The sequence below is a fragment of the Hyla sarda genome, chromosome 6 (assembly GCF_029499605.1).
Source record: "Hyla sarda isolate aHylSar1 chromosome 6, aHylSar1.hap1, whole genome shotgun sequence".
In the NCBI taxonomy this organism is placed as follows: Eukaryota; Metazoa; Chordata; class Amphibia; order Anura; family Hylidae; genus Hyla; species Hyla sarda.
Window position 1 is genome coordinate 86,233,004 of NC_079194.1, and position 14,777 is coordinate 86,247,780.

Consider the following 14,777-nt stretch of genomic DNA (forward strand, 5'->3'; position numbering starts at 1 on the left):
GAGTCTCTCTCTCTCGCTCTCGCGCTCTCTCGCTCTCTCGCTCTTTTGCTCTCCCGCTCTCTCGCTCTCCCGCTCTCTCTGTCTCCCTTCCCTGTAAGTGCTTTTCTGCAGTGATTTAGGCTTGTGGTGAATTGTGGATGTGAAGCTGTTTTTCTGAGCAACACAAACACTGCTCTATCTCTCTCTGCAATTAAAAGCTCTCTCTGACATAAAACGCTGGAATGCCTGGCCGCAATGTCTGCCGATTATATAGAGCTGTTACATTACAGGGCTGGCTGGCTGCTGCATGCTGCATGTGATTTAGGGTCATCCCGCCTACCCGCCTTCCCAGAGTTCCTTGCCCCATGTCCTCACATGTGGATCTGCCATATTAGATGCCCTGGAGCCTTGACCACGCTAAATGGAGTTTAATGAAGCGATTTGTTTCATGGAATCGTGGCGATATTCGGATTCGTTGCAAATCTAATTTTTCCTGAAATTCGTAATGAATTCGGATTCATCAGATTTGATTCGCTCATCCCTACTTAAAACCATTTTTAAAGTTAAGATCTCTTATGCAGTCTTATACACATGTTTTGAGGGTTACTGCATTGCCAGTTCAAGTAGAACTTGTTTAGCGCAAACCAGGCGAACCAAACTTTTAAAAAGCTTGCTCAACTCTAGTTGCCAATATATTGCCAAACTGCATAGTAACTGCAGCAAACACAATGGGTGACTGAGAGCAGAAAGAACTCATGCAGCTAGAAACTGTGTGCTACTGAATCAATGCTGGAAGCAGCAGCACAGCCAACTATGTACAGGGTTTGCAGAGACAAAATGGTTAAACATTTTAAATTGGGACTATTTGCAAAATTGCCTAATTTAACAATTAGAAAGCGAGCAATTTAAATAAATTCTTTGGAAAGGTGTTTATAGCCTTTGATTTGATCGGACTTTTTGATCACTTTTTATTCATTTTTTAATGGTATAAAAAGTGACCAAAATACGCTTTTTTGGACTTGAATTTTTTTTTACGTGTACGCCATTGACCGTGCGGTTTAATTAACAATATATTTTTACAGTTCGGACATTTACACACGCGGCGATACCACATATGTTTATTTTTATTTACACTGTTTTATTTTTTTTATGGGAAAAGGGGGGTGATTCAAACTTTTATTAGGGAAGGGGTTAAATGACCTTTATTAACACTTTTTTTTTTACTTTTTTTTGCAGTGTTATAGGTCCCATAGGGACCTATGACACTGCACACCCTGATCTCTCATGCTGATCACTGGCATGTATTAACACACCTGTGATCAGTGTTATCGGCGCTTGACTGCTCCTGCCTGGATCTCAGGTACGGAGCAGTCATTCGTCGATCGGACACTGAGGAGGCAGGTAAGGGCCCTCCCGGTGTCCTGTAAGCTGTTCGGGATGCCGCAATTTCACCACGGTGGTCCCGAACAGCCAGACTGAGCAGCCGGGTCACTTTCACTTTCACTTCAGGGTTAATAGGGTTAATACAGGGCATCACCGCGATCGGTGATGTCCTGTGTTAGCCGCGGGTCCCGGACGTTGATAGCCGCCAGGAACGACCCGATATGCCGCAGGGACACCGCTTGACCCCGCGGCATATCGCGGGAGCCGGCGGAGGATGTAAATATACGTCCTTCGTCGTTAAGGGGTTAAAGTAATAGTTCCATACTGTTCTCTTCACCATTAAATAGAGATGAGCGAATCAAAGCTGACGAACCCAAATTCGTTATGAATTTCATGAAAAATTCGATTCGCAACGAATGCGAATATTGATGCGATTCTATCGCACGAATCACTTCATTAATCATTAATTTCTAACGATAATTTGTTTTCCCTTAGTCCTAACAGTGGCACAGATGGAGCATTCCGCCCCCGTGGACTGGTTAGGACTGGTGGAAATTTTATTGACAACCTCATAAATGAATGAATTAGACCCTCCCACCCCCCTTTACAGGAGGGAGGGGGAAAGAGCCCAGCCCCCTTGTGTAATTACAATTAAAAAGAAAATAAAGGGAGGGATTGTTGTGCCACTGTTAGACTAAGGGAAAACAAATTATCGTTAGAAATTAACGATTCCCTTACATCCTAACCAGTGGCACAGATGGGGATTTAGCAAGCAGATACCCCCATGGGAGGGCACTCATGCCTGGCAGAGGATAAAACAGACTGCCCAAATGAGGAATTGCTAGCTATTCTGGAATCCACTCTATAGTGTGAAATTAAAGTGGAGTGTGAACTCCACGAAGCTGACTAAGCTTCCTTGATCCAGCGACTAATAGTTGGTTTGGAAGCCCTGTGTCCCTTCCGGGCACTAGAAAAAAAGTTTTCATCCTTACGGAATTCCTTGGAATTGTCGGAGATCTCTCGACAGGTTGAGGGTACGAAGGCCTCTCACATCTTCCGAAGAGGGGAGCGGAGCTAACAAAGGAAAAGAAATAACCTGGTTGATGTTAGTAAATGTTGGTACTATGGGAATAAAAGTGCGCAAAAACGTAAGAAGAACCCTGTGCGGGAGGAACTGAATGTAAGGCTTAAAGGCAGAAAAGGCTTGGAGTTCGCCGACTTGTTTTGCAGAAGTGATAGCCAACAGAAATTTAACCTTGAGTATAAGGAATCTTAAATCCATCTCCTCTAAAGGCTTGAAGGGGGGGAATGATAACCCCCTGAGCACGACAGATAAATCCCAAGCAGGGATAGGTAGAATGATTGTAGGTTTAATTCCAGAGGCTCCCTTCAGGAACCTTCTGATTAGGGTGTCTTGAGAAAGAGACTTATTAAAGAAAGCCGAGATAGCAGATACTTGCACACTTAGGGTGGAAGGAGATAATCCCTTGTCCAATACATCTTGCAGAAATTGCAGAATAGCAGGAGTGGTAGGATTCTTTGGAGATAGTTAGCATAGCCGAAACCAAATTGAGAAAATGTTCCATATTCTTAGGTATGTTCTAGTAGCAACAACAAAAAATGTGGTCTCAAATGGCTGGAGGTGCTCAACCCCAAATGTTGTTGTGCATTTATACTGGGGCAGCAGATCCTGGCCTTGTAGTCCGTTGCTAGGGGCGATCCACAGCATAAAAATGCATACAATGGAGGATGCCTGCAGCGGACTACAAGTGCCACAATAGAATCCTACACCAGATAGACGGTCTATCTGGTGTAGGATTCTATTGTGGCATTTGTAGTCTGCAGAAGGAATCCTCTATTGTATGCATTTTATGCTGGGGATCGCCCCCTAGAAACAGACTACAAGGGCAGGATCTGCTCCCCCAGTATAAATGCACAACAACATTTGGGGTTGAGCACCTCCAGCCATTTGAGAACACATTTTTTGTTGTTGTTTAAAATTTATATTTGGAGGTGTGTAAACTCCATATATAATGCTCCTTGAACATCTTCCAGGCAGCATTAAGGTTGCACCTGTGAGGCCATGCACCTATATTAGCCAACTTAGGCGGGGCTTGCAGACTGTCTCTCTCCTCCCATTGTATGTGTGCTTTGCCACGCTGGAGGGTACCTGGGAGAAGGCTATGAGTCGGCCTAATACTGCCGTAATTGCCCACTGGCCCCTGTTTTGCTTATCACGCACAGGTAGGTTTAGCGTTAGGTCCCGTGCCATTTGAGAAACCTTGGCATTGGTGTGCGTGCTCTGGTATGTCCTTCATATAAGGATATACTGGTGAATGTCTCAATTTTAACATCAGTGTTGAGGGATAGCCAATGTCATTGTATACATCTACCACAGTAGTACACCTAAATTCCTGTATTGTATTATGTTCTAGTAGCATCAGATCTGGAGTGCGACAAAGTTCTCTGAGAGCCCTTCTACAATTGGAAGGAACCTATCAACCTCCAGGCTGTCAGATTGCACATCTGGATGTTGGAGCAGCTGTGAGCGTCCCCCTACACTATTGCTTGCTCTGGGGAAAGCCTCCAAAACTGACCCTGACTCATCTGAATGAGTTGGTGATCCAAGCTCTTTTGGGCCAATATGGAATGATGGCTATCACAGAGGCTTGGTCCTGCCTGATTTTCAGGAAGCAGAGCAACGCCCGTGGGTCACATATGCTTTGTTCCCTAATGTGGGGACAGCGCTGCGGCATTGGGGGGGGGGGGGGGGGAGAGAATGAGAGTGGCGCCGGTGGTTTACATATCATTAGTAGTGTTGAGCGGCATAGGCCATATTCAAATTCGCGATATTTCACGAATATATGGACGAATATTCGTCATATATTCGCTAAATTAGCATATTCTTAATATTCTCTTTTTATTTTCGCATATGCGTATATGCATAAGCTAAAATTCGCATATGCGAAAATTAGCATATGAGAAAATTTGTATAAGCAAAAATTAGCATAAGCAAAAATTCGTACGCCAGTCTCACACAGTAGTATAAGAGGCTTCTTTACACCACACAAGCTGTGAAAAAAACCCTGAATATCCGTAATTGCGAATATATAGTGCTATATTCGCGAATATTCGTGAATTCGCAAATATGCGATATTCGCTAATAAAATTCGCATTGCGAATATTCGCGAGCAACACTAATCATTAGTTCCTTAATGTGGGGACAGGGCGCTGCGGCTGACAATGCATTCCCTGATGTGGGGACTGCGGGTGAGAAGCTGACAGTGTGCCAGCAGGGGGAAACATGATAGCCGATACCCCTGATTCCCTCCGCGGGCCCACGGCCCTCATGGCGGGGAAGGGGTTACGTTCATTGTGAGCAGGGTGCAGGGCTGGCTGACAGCAGGAGGAGACATCCATCCTCCCCAACAATTCAATGAATATTCATTACAGGGGTGTGGAAAAGGGGCGAAACCATTGCAGGAGAAGAAAAAACAGCAACGCCTGCAGCACTGGCGTCTTGTCCACAACAGTGAACAAACATGGCCGCAGGTGTGAACAACAGTCAAAAGCAACCAGAAAAATGACTGAACTTCCGTCCCCGAAAAGAGCTCAGTAAAAAACATATATGCTGTGGACAGATGTATAACATGTGAATTACAAAAGTGCTAAACTCGCTACAAACACGCTAGTTAACCATAAAACTGTGGTACTGAAGTACCCCTTTAAGAGCTGAAAAGTGTCTAATACGAGACTGCAAACATATAACAATTATTTAAATCACGAAATCTTTCAAATATAAATAATATTTACAAAATAACACAATAATATATTGTGACTCCTAACAAACAAATATATAAAATAGTTATTAACACTTTAAGCAAGTGCCCTAAGGAAAACTCTTGTATAAAAAAATGGAAAAATATATAAAAATAAGTATTAAAATGAATATATAAAAAATATATATAAAAATGAAATACTGGCGAGATATCTTAACTTTAGATAATATAATGCAAAAACATACAAAAAAGTTAGCACAGTTAAGAAATGTGCCAAAAACTACAAATGTCATTGGCATAAATAGTACTACTGCAAGTAGTCAACTGCAAAGTTTTTTGCAATAAAAAATTCAGATATTGAATCCAGAGATCATTGTCTTGTTTCATCTTTTCATCTTTCATCGTGTTTTCTTCCTTATTGCCAAGAACTCCATGGCCAGCCTGTATTTCCAGTACAACTATAATAGTATAGATTTGGCACTGGATTTTGATTTGAAGAAGAGGATGGATCTGCATAATTGTATGGCAAATTGGCAACATAGGGGCCAGAAACTGAATACATCTGTGATTGTATCTATCCATTGAAATCAGAGGAAGGCTGGTTTGCATTATAGGAATTTTGCACTGCAAATGCAGATGACTGATTATAAGGATTGGTTGACTGTGTATAGTAGGAAACATGTGGCTATCCTTGAGTTACTCTCCCAGCATTGTTGACAGTAATAAAAGGAATATTGCCAAGGACTAGCAGAAACAGGGAACTGTGGATACAGACCACCGGCTGTTGGAATTGACTGACTATTGCAGGTGGTAGATTAACCATTTTGAAGTTCCTCAGTTCCAGTAGGCTTTAAGTTGTTCATTCTTTGTTGTGGTTCTTCTGTTGCAGAATTAAGTTGTATCATGTTTTCCTGTTCCTCTGATGAGCTAATGTCACACACAATACTCATATTGACATCTAATGAAGGATCCTTTTCTTCAGAGAACGTATGTATCATTTTTGAATGTCAGGTGGTATTCTGACATTTTCTGATTCTAGAAGAATTTTGTAATGTGGGACACAGGTAAAAATACATATTTTTAAGTGTACTGTAGCACATTTTTCTGCCCTCATAAGTGTATACCACATACCTACATCTAAGTAGTGTACTATTTTCTACTTGTTAATCTGTCAAGGGCCAATATACTGTGAAAGGACAGCCAATAGTACACACCTGCTGCAGTTCTACACAAATACTGTTTTAAGCGTAATGAAGCGTATTGTACTCCCCTCATATACGCAATAGGTATGTCAGGCAGAGTAGTGCCAGGACGTGCACAGTGGAGTGGCAGAGGCCTAAATTCATCAGGTGAAGGCAGAGGTTGCAGCAGAGTAGGGGCATGTGGCAGCCGGAGTTGCAGCGAGACGTCTGAGCTCCCGGTGTCAGCTAGCAGTCGTGTCTCGACCAGCAACCCAGCAGCTGTGATTGATCGGTTCACTCTGTCATCCACTTCATCCCAAGTGACATCCGACACCCCCAATCAACAGTCGGTGGTTTCCTCAGACTCAACCCTCAGTTGAAATGGCCCTCATGCTGCTGCTGCCACCTCGAGGCTCTCTCATTGTGCTGCCATGTGACATGTTACTCCTTGTTAAATTTGGCCCTTTGTACCCACACGCCGGGGCCCGGGACACTAAAACTTGGGAGTTAAAATTTCAATTTCAAAATTTTGGGGGTTTCTCTTTCTACGCAGTACATTTTTTGGTTAAAATGACACCCTCTCTTTATTCTGTAAGTTCATACGATTAAAATGATACCCTGCTTATATAGGTTTGATTTTGTCGTACTTCTGGAAAAAATCATAACTACATGCAGGAAAATTTATACAGTTAAAATTATCCTTTTCTGACCCCTATAACTATTACATTTTTCTGCGTATGGGGCGGTTTGAGGGCTTAGTTTTTGCGCCGTGATCTGGAGTTTTGAGCGGTACCATTTTTGTATTGATCGGACTTTTTGATCGCTTTTTATTCATTTTTTCATGATATAAAAGGTGACAAAAATACGCTATTTTGGGCTTTGGTACTTTTTAGCACTTACGCCATTAACTGTGCAGTTTAATTAATGATATATTTTTACAATTCGGAAATTTCTGCACGCCGCGATACCACATATGTTTATTTTTATTTACACAGTTTTTTTTAACCTGTTCAGGACATAGGGCGTATGCATCCCGTGTCCTTAAGGACGTAGGGTGTATGGATATGCCCGTGGGAATTCCAGTCCCCGCCGCTAGCCGGTTGGGGACCGGACCAGGAGACCACTATTACAGTGGTGCCTAAACGGTAGCCCTCCAGATGTTGCCAAACTACAACTCTCAGCATGCCTAGACTGCCCAGGCATGCTGGGAGTTGTAGTTCTGTAAAATCTGTCCCTTCAGGTTTTGCAATTTTCATGAAAATTTTGAAAATTACTGCTATACTTTGAAGCCCTCTCAATTTTTCAAAAAGTACAAATATGTCTATTTTATGATGCCAACATAAAGTAAACATATTGTATTTGTGAATCAGTATAAAATTTATTTGGAATATCCATTTTCCTTACAAGCAGAGAGCTTCAAAGTTAGAAAAATGCAACATTTTCAAAATTTTCATCAAATTTGGGGATATTTCACTAAGAAAGGATGCAAGTAACGACGAAAATTTACCACTAAAATAAAGTAGAATATGTCACGAAAAAACTTTCTCAGCATCAGAATAATCGGTAAAAGCATCTCAGAGTTATTAATGCATAAAGTGACAGTGGTCAGAATTGCGAAAAAGGGCTGTGTCCTTAAGGGGAAAATGAGCTGCGTCCTTAAGGGGTTAAATGGGAAAAGGGGGTGATTCTTACTTTTATTAGGGAAGGGGTTAAATGATCTTTATTAACTTTTTTTTCCACTTTTTTTATTGCAATATTATAGCTCCCATCGGGAGCTTTAACACTGCACACAATGATCTTTTACATTGAGCATTGTTATCCCATAGGAAACCATTGATCAAGGATTCTGCCGCTTGACTGCTCATGACTGGATCTCAGGCACTGAGCAGTCATTCAGCGATTGGACACCAGGAGGAAGGTATGGGGACCCTCCTAGTGTCCTACAGCTGTTCGGGATTTCACTGCATCGATCCCGAACAGCCCCTGAGCTAACCGGCATTTATGACCTTTCACGTTAGACGCGGCGATCAACTTTGAATGCCACATCTAAAGGTTTAACAGCGCGCGGCACAGCGATCAGTGCTGCGCGCTATTAGCCACAGCTCCCTGCCATTGCTAGATGCCAGGCCCAACCCTCTATGATGCGGGGCTACGTTGTGGCCCAGCGTTATAGAGTGGGAGCCGACCCATGACGTTCATGTATGTCATGGGTCGGGAAGGGGTTAATCTTAGGGATTGTGAAGCCCTTGTCTATACTAATGCTGCTGCAAGCTCCAGGCTGTGTCATTCAGCAACTATATGGTCTCCTCATGCTGCCAACACCTCCACCCTGTGTCATTCAGCCCCTATATGGTCTCCTCCTGCTGCCAACACCTCCACGTTGTGTCATTTAGCCACTATATGGCCTCCTCATGCTTCAGCCACATCCAAGCTGTGTCATTCAACCACTATATGGTCTCCTCATGCTTCAGCCACCTCCACGCTGTGTCATTCAGCCACTATATGGTCTCCTCATGCTGCCAACACCTCCACGCTGTGTCATTCAGCCACTATATGGTCTCCTCATGCTGCCAACACCTCCACACCATGTCACTTAGCCACTATATAGTCTCCTCATGCTGCCAACACCTCCACACTGTGTCATTTAGCTAGCCACTATATGGTCTCCTCATGCTGCCAACACCTCCATCCTGTGTCATTCAGCCACTATATGGTGTCCTCCTGCTGCCAACACTTCCACGCTGTGTCATTCAGCCACTATATGGTCTCCTCATGCTGCCAACACCACCATGCTGTGTCATTCAGCCACTATATGATCTCCTCATACTGATGCCACCTCCAGGCTCTGTCATTGTGCTGTTGTGCGGCAGTGATTCTAAAAGTGTTGCCAGTAATCTGCATGTCATTCTGAATAACAGTATTATTTCACTACCCCAGCACACTCCATATGCGTGTTAGAACAAATAAAAGTGTTCTACACCCCTATTGATGCTCTCTGTAGGCCAGAAATAGCCATTTTTATTATAGATTCGCTGCGAATAAATTTGATCCAAAACTAAATTTTTTCGGAAAATTTGGCAAATTGTCCGAATCGAACTTTTCAAAATTTCGCTCATCTCTACCATTAAATACTATATTTCAGGACACATGTCATTACCACAGCAGAACATGTTATTTGGAAGATAAGATCATGGTGCGTTTCCATATGTTGGAAGAATGCAGTGAACTGACAAATGTTTTAATAATTTTTCTTAAACCATATTTTTTTTTTCCCCGCTAATAATCTTAAGTTCTCTGTTTGTCTTTGAAACTGGGCAAATTATATGAGGACGAGGTTTGCATATGTAATGAGCGGGAGCTCAAAAGATTAAGAAGAAAGTCTTTCTTTTTTTTTTTTTTAACAGAACTAACATGCAGCGAGGTTCAGATGTGAGAGCAGCGTCTGCTTTTTTTTTTTTTTTTGCTACAAATAGATTCTGTCAGTTCCTGGTTTTATCTCAAATTTTCCTGAAAGAATCTGGATTAGCATAATGAGAAAGTTCACTTACCGACTCATTAGAATTTAAGAAAAACACAATGGAATGACTGGATGATGGGCTAGTAGATGATGTGTGATTATGTATGTTGGTGTTTTTGACAAGGAAAATGTAAATGTTTAAGATTTTATACATATGGAGTAATTTATGATGTTGACTTGAAACATTAAAATGTTTTCATTCATTTATACAAGTCCGGAGATGTAGTACGAAGGAGAATAGCTTGTGGGTTTTCTCCTGTAGAGAAGATAAGACACCAAGTTCATGAGGTCATGAGTCATGTTAACCTTCCCCAGCAGTCTTGTCATTGACTTAAATTCTGCATATCATCATTTTTCAGCAAGTTGGAGAATAGACAGCTGGTGTGATGGTATCAGTTCCTACCTAACAATTCTGTGCTGACAATACAGAATTTTCTGAAATAAAAGAGGGGAAATAAGGTAGGAGTTTATTAGAAATATAAAAAAAATAATACGAACATTGATGTATACTGACTATATGCCGGACTAGTGAGTACACTTTGGTTGAGAAACCTTATAAAATTCATAAAAATATATTAAAGATTAGGTTCAGATATATAATTACAACATTAGTGCTCTGGAAGCTTAATGGGGTAGTCCAGTGGTGAAAAACTTTGAGATCACGGGGGGGGGGGGGGGGGGCGGGGGGTCCGACCACTGGGGCCCCCTGCGATCTCTCTGTACGGGGGCCGACACGTCCCCTCAATACAACGCTATGGTAGAATTATTTCTTTGTTGTGGGCATCTATGCCCCTTTTGATGCACCCCACGATTTCATGTGCCTTGGCCGCAGCTGCCCGACACTGGTCGCTACAGCTAAATTTACTGTTAACTGAGACTTCTAAGTCCTTTTCTATGTCAGTCGTCCCAAGTGTGCTTCCCTTTAATACATAATCCCAGCCTGTATTTTTCCTCCCCATGTCCATAACCTTAAATTTATCAGTGTTGAACCTCACCTTCCACTTCCCAGTTCAAACCTCGAAACTATCCAGATCCATTTGTAACAGTGCACTGTCCTCTATGGTGTTAACCACTTTACATGCTAAACTACACAATCCCTCTACTAGGTCATTTATAAATATATGAACCTCTTCAGGGCCCAGGGCGTTCCTGAACGCCCTGAGTACACTCCCATTTTATAACGTGGGACCAGAACCTCTAACAACGGCCGGGACCCGTAGCTAATAGCGCCGCACTGATAGCGGTACCGCGCACTATTAGCCCTTTAGACTTTAATCTAAAGTGAAAGTAAACTAATGCCGGTTAGCTCAGAGGGCTGTTCGGGACCGCCACGGTGAAATAGGGGCTTCCCGAACAGCTGTAGGACAGCAGGAGGGTCCCCTACCTGCCTCTTAGTGTCCAATTGCCTAATGACTGCTAAGTGCCTGAGATCCAGGCGTGAGCAGTAGAGCAGCAGAATCATTGATTAATGGTTTCCTATGAGAAACCATTGATCAATGTAAAAGATCAGTGTAAAAGATCAGTGTGTTATAGCCCCCTATGAGGGCTATAACATTGCAAAAAAAAGTGAAAAAAGTGAATAAAGATCATTTAACCCTTTCCCTAATAAAAAGTTTGAATCACCCCCCTTTTCCCATAAAAAACAAAAAACTGTGTAAATAAAAATAAAAATAAACCTATATAGTATTGCCGCATGCAGAAATGTCCAAATTATAAAAATATATTGTTAATTAAACTGCAAGGTGCAAAAAAATTCCAAAGTCCAAAATAGCGATCAATAAGGCCGATCAATACAAAAATGGTACCACTAAAAACTTCAGATCACGGTGCAAAAAATTAGCCCTGATACCGCTTCATATACAAAAAAGTTAAAAAGTTATAGGGTTCAGAAAATGACAATTTTAAACGTATAACTTTTCCTGCATGTAGATATGATTTTTTTCAGAAGTACGACAAACTCAAACCTATATAAGTAGGGTATCATTTTAATAATATGGACCTACAGAATAAAGAGAAGGAGTCATTTTTACCGATAAATGTACTGTGTAGAAACGGAAGCCCCCAAAAGTAACAAAATTTAGTTTTTTCTTCAATTTTGTCGCACAATTATTTTTTTTCCATTTCGTCATCAATTTTTTGGGTAAGATTACTGATGTCATTACAAAGAAGAATTGGTGGGGCAAAAAAGAAGCCATCATATGGATTTTAGGTGCAAAATTGAAAGAATTTTGATTTTTTGAAGGTAAGGAGGAAAAAACAAAAATGCAAAAATGGAAAAACCCCGGGTCCTTAACTTGTTGGGGACGAGGGGCGTATGGATACGCCCCTTACATCCTGTCACTTAAGGATGGAGGGCGTACCTGTACGCCGTCCGCATTTCCGATCACCGCAGCTCGCCGGGTGGTGTTCTGAACAGGATGCCTGCTGAAATAATTGAGCAGGCATCCCGTGCTAATGTCCAGGGAGGTCCTGAGACCCCTCCCCCCATGTCGGCGATCGCTACAAATCGACGGTGAATTCCCACCGGCGATTTGTGTCGATTCTGGGTCATACGGTGTCCAAGACACTCATGATCCTCCTAAAGGGATAGGAGTGAGGTGGCAGGGGTGCCACCCTTCCTATCCCTGCTATTGGTCGTTAAGTAGCGACGACCAATAGCAGATCAGGGGCGGGGGGATTAACATTTGGTTCCCCCGTTGTGCCCACCCACAGTAGGCTGGGCAGATTGGGGAAACCGACAGGGACCGGTGCCGAAGGTCCACCTACCCATCAGCGGTGGCAGCGGGCAATGATCGGTGGCAGCAGAGGACGGTGATGCGGCTCCCTGGATCCTACGGAAGCTGGTGAGTTGCCTAGTAACATCTGGAGGGCTACAGTCTAAGACCACTATACAGTGGTCTCTAAAGTGTAGCCCTCCAGATGTTGCAAAACTACAACTCCCAGCATGCACACACAGCTGTGTGCCTTCTTGGCATGCTGGGATTTGTAGTTTTGCAACATCTGGAGGGACACAGTTTGGAGATCACTGTGCAGTGGTTTCTAACCTATGGCCCTTCAGATCTTGCAAAACTACAACTCCCAGCATGCCCAAACAGCTGTCTCGGCATGCTGGGAGTTGGAGTTGCATACCTCCAGCTGTTGCATAACTACATCTCCAAGCATACCCTTCGGCGATCAGTACATGCTGGGAGTTGTAGTTTTGCAACAGCTGGAGGCACACTGGTTGGAAAATACTGATAACAGAACCTAACTGAAGGTTTTCCAACCAGTGTGCCTCCAGCTGTTGCAAAAGTACAACTCCCAGCATGTATGGTCTGTCAGTACATTCTGGGAGTTGTAGTTTTGAAACAGCTGGAGGTTTGCCCCCCCACATGTGAATATAAAGGCTACATTCACACGGGGGGGTTTACAGTGAGTTTCCTGCTTCAAGTTTGAGCAACAGCAAATTTTCCGCCGCAGCTATAACTAATAGCGGGAAACTCACCGTAAACCCCCGCCAGTGCAAATGTACCCTAAAAACACTACACTACCACAAAATAAAGGGTAAAACACTACATATACACCCCTTACACTGTCCCCCCTAATAAAAATGAAAAGGTATCGTACGGTAGTGTTTCCAAAATGGAGCCTTCAGCTGCAAAACAACAACTCCCAGTATTTCCGGACAGCCACTGACTGTCCATGCATGCTGGGAGTTTAGCAACAGCTGGAGGCACCCTGTTTGGGAATCACTGGTGTTGAATACCCCTATGTCCACCCCTATGCAATCCCTAATTTAGTCCTCAATTGCGCATGGCGCTCTCTCACTTCGGGGCCCTGTCGTATTTTAAGGAAACAGTTTAGGGCCACATATGGGGTATTTCCGTACTCGGGAGAAATTGGACTACAAATTTTGGGGGGCTTTTTCTCCTTTTACCCCTTATGAAAAGGAAAAGTTGGGGTCTACACCAGCCTGTTAGTGTAAAAAAAAAAAAAGTTTACACTAACATGCTGGTGTTGCCCCATACTTTTTATTTTCACAAGAGGTAAAAGGAAAAAAAGACCCCCAAAATCTGTAAAGCAATTTCTCCTGAGAATGGAAATACTGCGTATGTGGGCGTAAAATGCTCTGCGGGCGCACAACATGGCTTAGGAGTGAGAGCGTACCATGTACATTTGAGGCCTAAATTGGTGATTTGCACAAGGGTGGCTGATTTTACAGGGGTTCTGACAAACGCAAAAAAACTAAAACCCAGGTGTGGAAACGACACACCTCACGGAACGTAACAAGGGGTATAGTGAGCCTTAAAATCCCACAGGTGTTTGACGAATTTTCGTTAAAGTTGTATGGGAAAATTAAGAGAAAATTTTTTTTCACAAAAATGCTGGTGTTACCCTACATTTTTCATTTTCACAAGGGAAAATAGGAAAAAAGCCCCACCAAAATTTGTAACCCCATTTCTTATGAGTAAGAACATACCCCATATGTGGATGTAAAGTGCTCTGCGGGCGAACTACAATGCTCAGAAGAGAAGGAGCGCCATTGGACTTTTAGAGGGAAAATTTGTCTGGAATTGAAGGCCATGTGTGTTTACAAAGCCCCCATAGTGCCAGAACAATGGACCCCCCTACATGTGACCCCATTTTGGAAACTGCACCCCTCATGGTATGTAATAAGTGGTACAGTGAGCATTTGCACCCCACAGGTGTCTGACAGATTTTTGGAACAGTGGTCAGTGAAAATAAAAAATTAGTTAAAAATTAGTTTTCTTCTTTTCCCCATCCAACTTTAATGAAAATTCGTCAAACACCTGCGAGGTGTTTAGGCTCACTGTACTCCTTGTTACATTCCTTTAGGGGTGTAGTTTCCAAAATAGTAGGCCATGTGTTTTTTTTTGCTCTTCTGGCACCATAGGGGCTTCCTAAATGCGACATGCCCCCCAAAAACCATTTCAGCAA